At 42.4% G+C, this 9,952-nt stretch overlaps 1 protein-coding gene across 1 annotated transcript in view; it reads left to right on the top strand.

Annotated features, from left to right (window-relative positions):
• Nucleotides 1-330: 330 nt before the first annotated feature.
• MBTPS1 (membrane bound transcription factor peptidase, site 1) overlaps nucleotides 331-9,952 on the top strand; it is a 65,666-nt gene continuing 56,044 nt past the window's right edge. Inside the window, 1 exon segment of the mRNA XM_032613175.1 lies at nucleotides 331-479. The gene's annotated coding sequence lies outside the window, so the exon portion shown is untranslated.

The raw sequence follows: 9,952 nt of genomic DNA, 5'->3' as shown, positions 1-9,952 counted from the left end.
CGGTTTGCAGGGGGCGCGCGCTGAACCCGGCTCTTGCTCCGGACACCTAAAGGCCCCAGGAGGAGAGCGCTGGAGTAGAAGCTTTCAGGAGCCGTTTCGCCATGGTTGTCCTCTGCAGGACCGAGCCCGGCCCGGGCCAGTGCAGGTTCCATGAGCTCCTGCCCTGAATCCCTACGCATCCCTCGCCGGCCCATTCCAACAGTCCTTTACCCGGACTCCGAGCCGGTCCCGCCCCAGGGCCGCAAACTTCGCGAGATCTTCGTCTGTCCTCCCGGCCCCGCGGCCCCCGGCGTCCAGAGCGCGCACGCAGGGCACGCACGGCCGCCGGGGCCGGCGCTCCAGGCCGTCGGTTTCTCCGCCCGGATCGCGCAGTATCGCGAGCGTTGGGAGTAAACACCCCGCATGGAGATCCGAGGCGTGTTCGCCGCGGAGGCGCCGTTATTCCGGGCCGGGCGGACTCGAGCCTGAGGCCGCCGCAGGTACGTCAGGCGGCCCGCTCCCCGGAGCCGCCGCCTCTCCGGACCCGCGCGGCCGCCCGCGCTCTCCGGCGTGCCCGGCGTGCTCGAGGCCCCGAGGGCGGGGGTCTGCGCTGGCGGGGGCGGCGGGCGGCGGGCTGCGGCGGGGCCTCGTTGCGCCCCGGGAACCGCTGGGCGCCGACTGGGCGGTGCGGGGGCGGCGGTGCGGGGAGCGGGGAGGACGGGCGGCTTGACGCGCCGCTGCACTGCATGCCTGCCCGTGGGAGCCTCGCGGTCCCCTCCACTCGCCTCAGACCGGTCCGGCTCCCGGCTGGTGTCCCCGCCTGGCCCTCTCTGCGTGTTGACACGCTTCGGTAGCTTGCTCCATTTCACCGTTTTCTTTATCTGAAATACACTTTAACGGAGTCAAACCATATGCCTGGCCCTGGCCCTCCGCCTCCGAACAGACCGCAGTTTTCGGGTCTGTTCCCAGAGGGAGCTGGTATCAGATCTTAAGGGACCTCGGTTCTCTTCCCCGTCTCGGTCTGTACGCATTGCTCCACTGATTTTTCAAAAATGCGGGGTAAGAAGCTCGTCGGCAAGTTGGGTTCGGGAGGCTCTAGTTGACTCTCAGAACCAGAATGCCTTTCAGACCTGTAGAATCTTAAAATCTTGCTTTGCCCTGTCCTGAATGTGCTGCGTGAGACGGTTATACGCCGTCTCCATGTGTTCATTAAGATGTTTACCCCTTGTTTGGGTTAGAGCCCCTGAGACTTATGGCCTGTTTGCCTATGCAGATTAAGTTAAATATTTACAGTTACTTTAGATTCTGAAGGACACTTCCAAGTGTCCTTTGAGAGTGGCTTAAGATTTGAGTTGAACTGGAGAGTTCCGTTTCCTATGGCCCTTTAGCCTCGATTGTGCTGGTAAGTAGCGCTCTCACTTCAAGGTCTCAGTTTGCCTGAGTATAAAAATGAGGGGTTTGGAGAACAGTGACTCTTCCCAACCTTTAATCTGCAGCACCCATTTTATTTATATATTTTTTAACTTGAGAGCTTTGTTAAGGTAAAGTTACATACCATAAAATTCAACTGCTTTAAGTGTACTTATTCAGTATTTGTTGGTGGTAGTTGTTTTAGTAAATTTGCAGAGTTCTGCAACCACCATAACCCAGTTTAAGGTGACATCCCCCAAAGATGGCTGGTGCCCATCTGCAGTCACTGCCTATTTCTTACGCCAGCTCCAGGCAACCACTAATCTGTTTCCTGTCTCCTTAGATTTGTCTTTTCTGAATATTTCGTGTATTCAGGTGAGATCGTATGTGGCCATTGTGTCTGGCTTCTTTTGTTTCGCGTACTCTTTTCAGAGTTCATGTACATTGTACCCTGTATCAGTAAGTCATTCCTTTTTTTTTAAACTGAAGTAGGGTTGATTTACAATGTTGTGTTACTTACAGGTGTACAGCAGTGATTCATTTATACATATATATATTCTTTTTCAGATTCTTTTCCATTACAGGTTATTCCAAGATATTGAATATAGTTCCCTGTGCTATACAATGGGTCCTTGTTTATCTATTTTATATATAGTAGAGTGTATCTGATAATCCTAAACTCCTAGTTTATGCCTTCCCCCAATACTTCATTCCTTCTTATGGCCCAGGAATATCCCAGTGTATGAATATAAGACATTTTGTTTATCCATTCATGCAGGATACTTTTTTGGGGGTGAGGGTGGGGCTGTGTGGCGTGTGGGATCTTAGTTCCCGACCAGGGATCTTACCCGAGCCCCGTGCAGTGGAAGCGCGGAGTCTTAACCACTGGACGGCCAGGGCAGTCCCCTGGACGCTTTTCTCAAATAAAATGTTACGTTTCCATGTATGATGCAGATGGCCAGAGCCCTTTTTGTTAGAGGTGGCAGCAGGGGTGGCGGGTGGGACTCTTGCCCATAAGCTGTCTCAATGGTGCTCCCCAAGTATCCTTTATATCCCTTGTATTATAAGGCTTGTAGTTATAATTGATTATAAGGCTTATAATCAAGAGTCGGTTGCATCTATAAATAAAGAAATTCTGGTTCAGTGCTTGCAGAGCCTTAGAAGCACCTATAGGGTCCTATGGGATCAAGCAGGCTCTCTTCCGAAGAGTCAGGAGGTGTTAGCGTTCCCTTCCCATCCACGTGTTGTTTGATCGCATTTTCTGTCGGTCTGGTGGTAGACAGTTCTTGCCCCGCCTGCTGCCTCTTTCATTTGTGTGGCAGCCACAGTAAGTGCCACAGATAGTGAGGGGCCGCAGGCCTGGGCAGACTACACGTGGCTCCTAGCGTAGCGCTTTAAGTGGAACTGGGGTGGGCGTGTGTTTGCATCTGCCCCCTGACACCAGGGGAGAGTTAAGGTACTGGTTATATTTCGGAACAACTTGGCAACTCCAGCCCTCGGTGACTTGAAATATTAAGAACGGGAGGCTGGACCTTGGTTTCTCAGTGTTTGGCCTGAGTCAGGTTAGGGAGACCGATTTCCTCCTCCCTGTGGCCTAATCGGTTTTGACACGCTGAGAAATCTGTTAACTTGGTTTATTAATATTGAGAATGTCTTTTTGCTTAAGAAAATGAGTTTCAAGTAAAATGAGGAAAGTACTAGCCTTATACGGGGGCTGGCCAGTACTGGATGGCTGAAGGGTCAAGAGAATAAGGAGACAGGAGCCACATCTGAGAAAGAATAGGCAGTAAAAGCAGTGTGGACCACGACGGTCCTTCACTTGGGCACTCTTGACTCTTGGGGCTGAATTGCTTGTGTTTTTTCCCCCTATGAAACCGACTAATGGACAGAATGTGCCAGAATGAATGGTTCAGTCAGGCTTAAGAATACACCTTTGTTTTGGCGTGGTCTGGCATCTCTTAAATGTTAGCCTGCTAAACAATGGTAATACAGTCAAGTATGCAGTTAGTTACAAAAGTGGTATTTTTACAGTCAAATTTTAATTGAACTGAGTGGTATCCTTCCATAGCCTAAACAGTCCAACTTTCTCTGGATCTGTTTCAGTAAAGGGTCATTAAATAGCAAGGCACGTCTTCATAATTAGACGACTATCAGGTGATACAAGTCATTTCCTCTCATCTGAATTGTGTTCTTTAATTATTTGCAAAGAAATCATTTTGGATGTACTTTAGCTATACGGGGTATCATAATCTAGTGATACCCTTTTATAATGCAAAGTAGAAGGTTCTCAGAGCTGTAAGGAATGTTAGCTGTCACTTGCCCAAGTAATACATCTCCTCTGCCTTGTCTCCCTTTTATACACGTCTCATTAAATATTATTCCTGGCATTGTATTTTTTGAGCTGTTTATTTTACATTTAGTATTTAATGTCAAATATTTTTTGATTGTACCTTTATTGGAGGCATAATGATACTTATTTATGGAAAATCCATAATTTTGTAAATACCATCTTTTAGGGTGTACCTCTGTATGCAAAGATAACCAGGTCTTCTACGTTAAGAATTTATAGAAATTAAATCCAGTAAACGCTTAGTGGATCCAGTAACAGCCCTAACCAGGCCCTATGAGTAAGTGATATTACAGATGATAAACTCGTTCAGAATGTACTAGCTAAAAGCATAGCCTTAAGCTAGAAGGTAGACACAGAGATTTTTGAAAACAATTCCTAGGAAATAGATCCCTTTTAAGCCCTGCTATATGTACAAATAAAATTACATTTTTAACATATTTTGACTTTGTGCCGCTGTCTTACCGGAAAATTTGTTTTTCTATAAAATTTATTTTAAAAGATTTATTAAGGGATTTAAATAATATGTTTTATCTAATTTAAAAGTGTAACATGTGCTCTTTGTGAAAAGGTATGAATAGAATTAAGAACATAACTACCTGTAATCATAATATCGGAAGGTAATAGAATCGTTGGTACCGTTTTGGTGGATAGTTTTTCATGTTCTTTTTCCTTGTGCACATAGATACATATTTAAAAATCAAGATTTGGATCACACTGTACATGAACTGTTTTACTTAATATTTCATTAACATTTCCCCCATATTCTTTGGGAAATATATTAGTTTCCTATGGCTGCTGTGTCAAATTTCTATAAACTTGGTGGCTTAAAACAACACAGATTTATTCTCTGGCAGTTCTGGGGGTCGGTAGTCTGAAGTCAGTCTCACGGGGCTGAAGTCAAGGTGTCAGCTTCATTCTTTCTGGAAGTTCCAGGGGAGAATGTGTTTCCTTCCCTTTTCCAGCATCCAGAGGCACCTGCATTCTTTAGCTCCTGACCTCCTCCTGTATCACTTCAACCTCATGTTTCCGTCATCAGTTCCCTGCCTCCCTCTTATAAAGACTCTTGTAATTACATTGGACCCACCTGGATCGTCCAGGACACTAGACATCCTTAGTTTAGTTACACCTGCAAAGTCCCTTTGGCCATATGAAGTAACATTTATAGGTTCTGGGGATGAGAATGTGGACATCTTTGGGGGACCATTATTCAGCCTTCCAAAGGACCATAGTTTGAAATTGCTGCGTTGCAACTGCTGCACTAATTATTTAGCTAGTCCCCTATTGCATTTAGGTGGTCTGTAATTTTTCCCAGTTAAAATCCTTGGACATAAAATTATTGTATGCTTTCAGGTTTATACTCCCGTGGATTTTAGAAAAGCAGGGTAACCCACCTCGTAAGAGGGTGGCCTCTGGAGCCAGACCACCCAAGTTCCCAGCCCAGCTTCCCCAATTACTGGCGGGGTGACTCCAGGCAAGGTGCTGAGCCACCGTGGGCCTCAGTTTTCTCATCTGAAAATGGGGGGATGGGTGGGAACAGGTTGTCGTGGGATTAAGTGAGTTAATACGTGCGCGCTACTAGGATAACGCCTGCCACATGACAAATGCTCGGTAACTGTTAGTTGCTGTTGTCGCTGAAGTTATTAGACTACACGTTCTTTACGTCCATATATTGGCAGATTTCTCTAAAAGGTCATAAGAGCTTTTTACATTCACTAGCAGCCCATGAGAGTACTCGTTTTATTGGGTTGAATTCTTAAACATGATTTTATTTTATACTCAATTTTTGTCGAAATGTTACTTGATTTTTATAATGTAGACTATAGAGGCACTGGGGTTAATTTTAGCAGCTGTTTACTATCTCAGTTCCTTAATTCCTTAGAATGAGAAATACTTTTAATTTCTCTTTGACTGGCTCGGTCCATCTCTTGGTGTGTTCAGATATCATTCTGTGTGACAGGTGATGGGTGTAAACCTATTTGATAAGGTCCGTGGTCTGGCTGTGCACACATGGGTCTGTGCAGAGTGAGTCTCACAGAAGAGGCTTAAAGTTGCCCCCACCCCTCCACCACATTTTCTTCTTTTTTTTTTTTTTTTTTTTAAACATCTTTATTGGGGTATAATTGCTTTACAATGGTGTGTTAGTTTCTGCTTTATAACAAAGTGAATCAGCTATACATATACATATGTTCCCATATGTCTTCCCTCTTGCGTCTCCCTCCCTCCCACTCTCCCCATCCCACCCTTCCAGGCTGTCACAAAGCACCGAGCTAATATCCCTGTGCCTTGCGGCTGCTTCCCCCCAGCTATCTACCTTACTACGTTTGTTAGTGTGTATATGTCCATGACTCTCTCTCGCCCTGTCAAAACTCACCCCTCCCCCTCCCCATACCCTCAAGTCCGTTCTCCAGTACGTCTGCGTCTTTATTCCTATCTTACCCCTAGGTTCTTCATGACATTTTTTTCCCTTAAATTCCATATATATGTGTTAGCATACGGTATTTGTCTTTTTCTTTCTGACTTACTTCACTCTGTATGACAGACTCTAGGTCTATCCATCTCATTACAAATAGCTCAATTTCATTTCTTTTTAAGGCTGAGTAATATTCCATTGTGTATATGTGCCACATCTTCTTTATCCATTCATCCGATGATGGGCGCTTAGGTTGTTTCCATGTCCTGGCTATTGTAAATAGAGCTGCAATGAACATTTTGGTACATGACTCTTTTTGAATTTTGGTTTTCTCAGGGTATATGCCAAGTAGTGGGATTGCTGGGTCATATGGTAATTCTATTTGTAGTTTTTTAAGGAACCTCCATACTGTTCTCCACAGTGGCTGAACCAATTCACATTCCCACCAGCAGTGCAAGAGTGTCCCCTTTTCTCCACACCCTCTCCAGCATTTATTGTTTCTTGATTTTTTGATGATGGCCATTCTGACTGGTGTGAGATGATATCTCATTGTAGTTTTGATTTGCATTTCTCTAATGATTAATGATGTTGAGCATTCTTTCATGTGTTTGTTGGCATTCTGTATATCTTCTTTGAAGAAATGTCTATTTAGGTCTTCTGCCCATTTTTGGATGGGGTTGTTTGTTTTTTTGTTATTGAGCTGCATGAGCTGCTTGTAAATTTTGGAGATTAATCCTTTGTCAGTTGCTTCATTTGCAAATGTTTTCTCCCATTCTGAGGGTTGTCTTTTGGTCTTGGTTATGGTTTCCTTTGCTGTGCAAAAGCTTTGAAGTTTCATTAGGTCCCATTTGTTTATTTTTGTTTTTATTTCCATTACTCTAGGAGGTGGGTCAGAAAGGATCTTGCTGTGATTTATGTCATAGAGTGTTCTTCCTATGTTTTCTTCTAAGAGTTTGATAGTTTCTGGCCTTACATTTAGGTCTTTAATCCATTTTGAGCTTATTTTTGTGTATGGTGTTAGGGAGTGATCTAATCTCATACTTTTACATGTACCTGTCCAGTTTTCCCAGCACCATTTATTGAAGAGGCTGTCCTTTCTCCACTGTACATTCCTGCCTCCTTTATCAAAGATAAGGTGTCCATATATGCGTGGGTTTATCTCTGGGCTTTCTATCCTGTTCCACTGATCTATATTTCTGTTTTTGTGCCAGTACCATACTGTCTTGATTACTGTTGCTTTGTAATATAGTCTGAAGTCAGGGAGCCTGATTCCTCCAGCTCCTTTTTTCGTTCTCAAGATTGCTTTGGCTATTCGGGGTCTTTTGTGTTTCCATACAAATTGCGAAATTTTTTGTTCTAGTTCTGTGAAAAATGCCAGTGGTAGTTTGATAGGGATTGCATTGAATCTGTAGATTGCTTTGGGTAGTAGAGTCATTTTCACAATGTTGATTCTTCCCATCCAAGAACATGGTATATCTCTCCATCTATTTGTATCATCTTTAATTTCTTTCATCAGTGTCTTATAATTTTCTGCATACAGGTCTTTCGTATCCTTAGGTAGGTTTATTCCTAGATATTTTATTCTTTTTGTTGCAATGGTAAATGGGAGTGTTTTCTTGATTTCACTTTCAGATTTTTCATCATTAGTATATAGGAATGCCAGAGATTTCTGTGCATTAATTTTGTATCCTGCTACTTTACCAAATTCATTGATTAGCTCTAGTAGTTTTCTGGTAGCATCTTTAGGATTCTCTATGTATAGTATCATGTCATCTGCAAACAGTGACAGCTTTACTTCTTCTTTTCCGATTTGGATTCCTTTTATTTCCTTTTCTTCTCTGATTGCTGTGCCTAAAACTTCCACAACTATGTTGAATAAGAGTGGTGAGAGTGGGCAACCTTGTCTTGTTCCTGATTTTAGTGGAAATGCTTTCAGTTTTTCACCATTGAGGATGATGTTTGCTGTGGGCTTGTCATATATGGCTTTTATTATGTTTAGGAAAGTTCCCTCTATGCCTACTTTCTGGAGGGTTTTTATCATAAATGGGTGTTGAATTTTGTCGAAAGCTTTCTCTGCATCTATTGAGATGATCATATGGTTTTTCTCCTTCGATTTGTTAATATGGTTTATCACATTGATAGATTTGCGTATATTGAAGAATCCTTGCATTCCTGGAATAAACCCCACTTGATCATGGTGTATGATCCTTTTAATGTGCTGTTGGATTCTGTTTGCTAGTATTTTGTTGAGGATTTTTGCATCTATGTTCATCAGTGATATTGGCCTGTAGTTTTCTTTCTTTGTGACATCCTTGTCTGGTTTTGGTATCAAGGTGATGGTGGCTTCGTAGAAGGAATTTGGGAGTGTTCCTCCCTCTGCTATATTTTGGAAGAGTTTGAGAAGGATAGGTGTTAGCTCTTCTCTAAACGTTTGATAGAATTCACCTGTGAAGCCATCTGGTCCTGGGCTTTTGTTTGTTGGAAGGTTTTTAATCACAGTTTCAATTTCAGTGCTTGTGATTGGTCTGTTCATATTTTCTATTTCTTCCTGATTCAGTCTTGGCAGGTTGTGCATTTCTAAGAATTTGTCCATTTCTTCCAGATTGTCCATTTTATTGGCATAGAGTTGCTTGTAGTAATCTCTCATGATTTTTTTTATTTCTGCAGTGTCAGTTGTTACTTCTCCTTTTTCATTTCTAATTCTATTGATTTGAGTCTTCTCCCTTTTTTTCTTGATGAGTCTGGCTAGTGGTTTATCTATTTTGTTTATCTTCTCAAAGAACCAGCTTTTAGTTTTATTGATCTTTGCTATTGTTTCCTTCATTTCTTTTTCATTTATTTCTGATCTGATTTTTATGATTTCTTTCCTTCTGCTAGCTTTGGGGTTTTTTTGTTCTTCTTTCTCTAATTGCTTGAGGTGCAAGGTTAGGTTGTTTATTCGAGATGTTTCCTGCTTCTTAAGGTGGGCTTGTATTGCTATAAACTTCCCCCTTAGAACTGCTTTTGCTGCATCCCATAGGTTTTGGGTCATTGTGTCTCCATTGTCATTTGTTTCTAGGTATTATTTATTTCCTCTTTGATTTCTTCAGTGATCACTTCATTATTAAGTAGTGTATTGTTTAGCCTCCATGTGTTTGTATTTTTTACAGATCTTTTCCTGTAATTGATATCTAGTCTCATGGCGTTGTGGTCGGAAAAGATACTTGATACAATTTCAGTTTTCTTAAATTTACCAAGGCTTGATTTGTGACCCAAGATATGATCTATCCTGGAGAATGTTCCATGAGCACTTGAGAAAAATGTGTATTCTGTTGTTTTTGGATGGAGTGTCCTATAAATATCAATTAAGTCCATCTTGTTTAATGTATCATTTAAAGCTTGTGTTTCCTTATTTATTTTCATTTTGGATGATCTGTCCATGGGTGAAAGTGGGGTGTTAAAGTTCCCTACTATGAATGTGTTACTGTTGATCTCCCCTTTTATGGTTGTTAGTATTTGCCTTATGTATTGAGGTGCTCCTATGTTGGGTGCATAAATATTTACAATTGTTATATCTTCTTCTTGGATCGATCCCTTGATCATTATGTAGTGTCCTTCTTTGTCCCTTTTTTTTTTTTTTTTTTTTTAAAAATCTTTATTGGGGTATAATTGCTTTACAATGGTGTGTTAGTTTCTGGTTTACAACAAAGTGAATCAGCTATACATATACATATGTTCCCATATGTCTTCCCTCTTGCGTCTCCCTCCCTCCCACTCTCCCCATCCCACCCTTCCAGGCTGTCACAAAGCACCGAGCTAATATC

Source organism: Phocoena sinus, chromosome 19, assembly GCF_008692025.1.
Source record: "Phocoena sinus isolate mPhoSin1 chromosome 19, mPhoSin1.pri, whole genome shotgun sequence".
Classification (NCBI taxonomy): domain Eukaryota; kingdom Metazoa; phylum Chordata; class Mammalia; order Artiodactyla; family Phocoenidae; genus Phocoena; species Phocoena sinus.
Note: the sequence above shows the minus strand (reverse complement) of the source record. Positions and strands in the feature narration are given on the sequence as shown.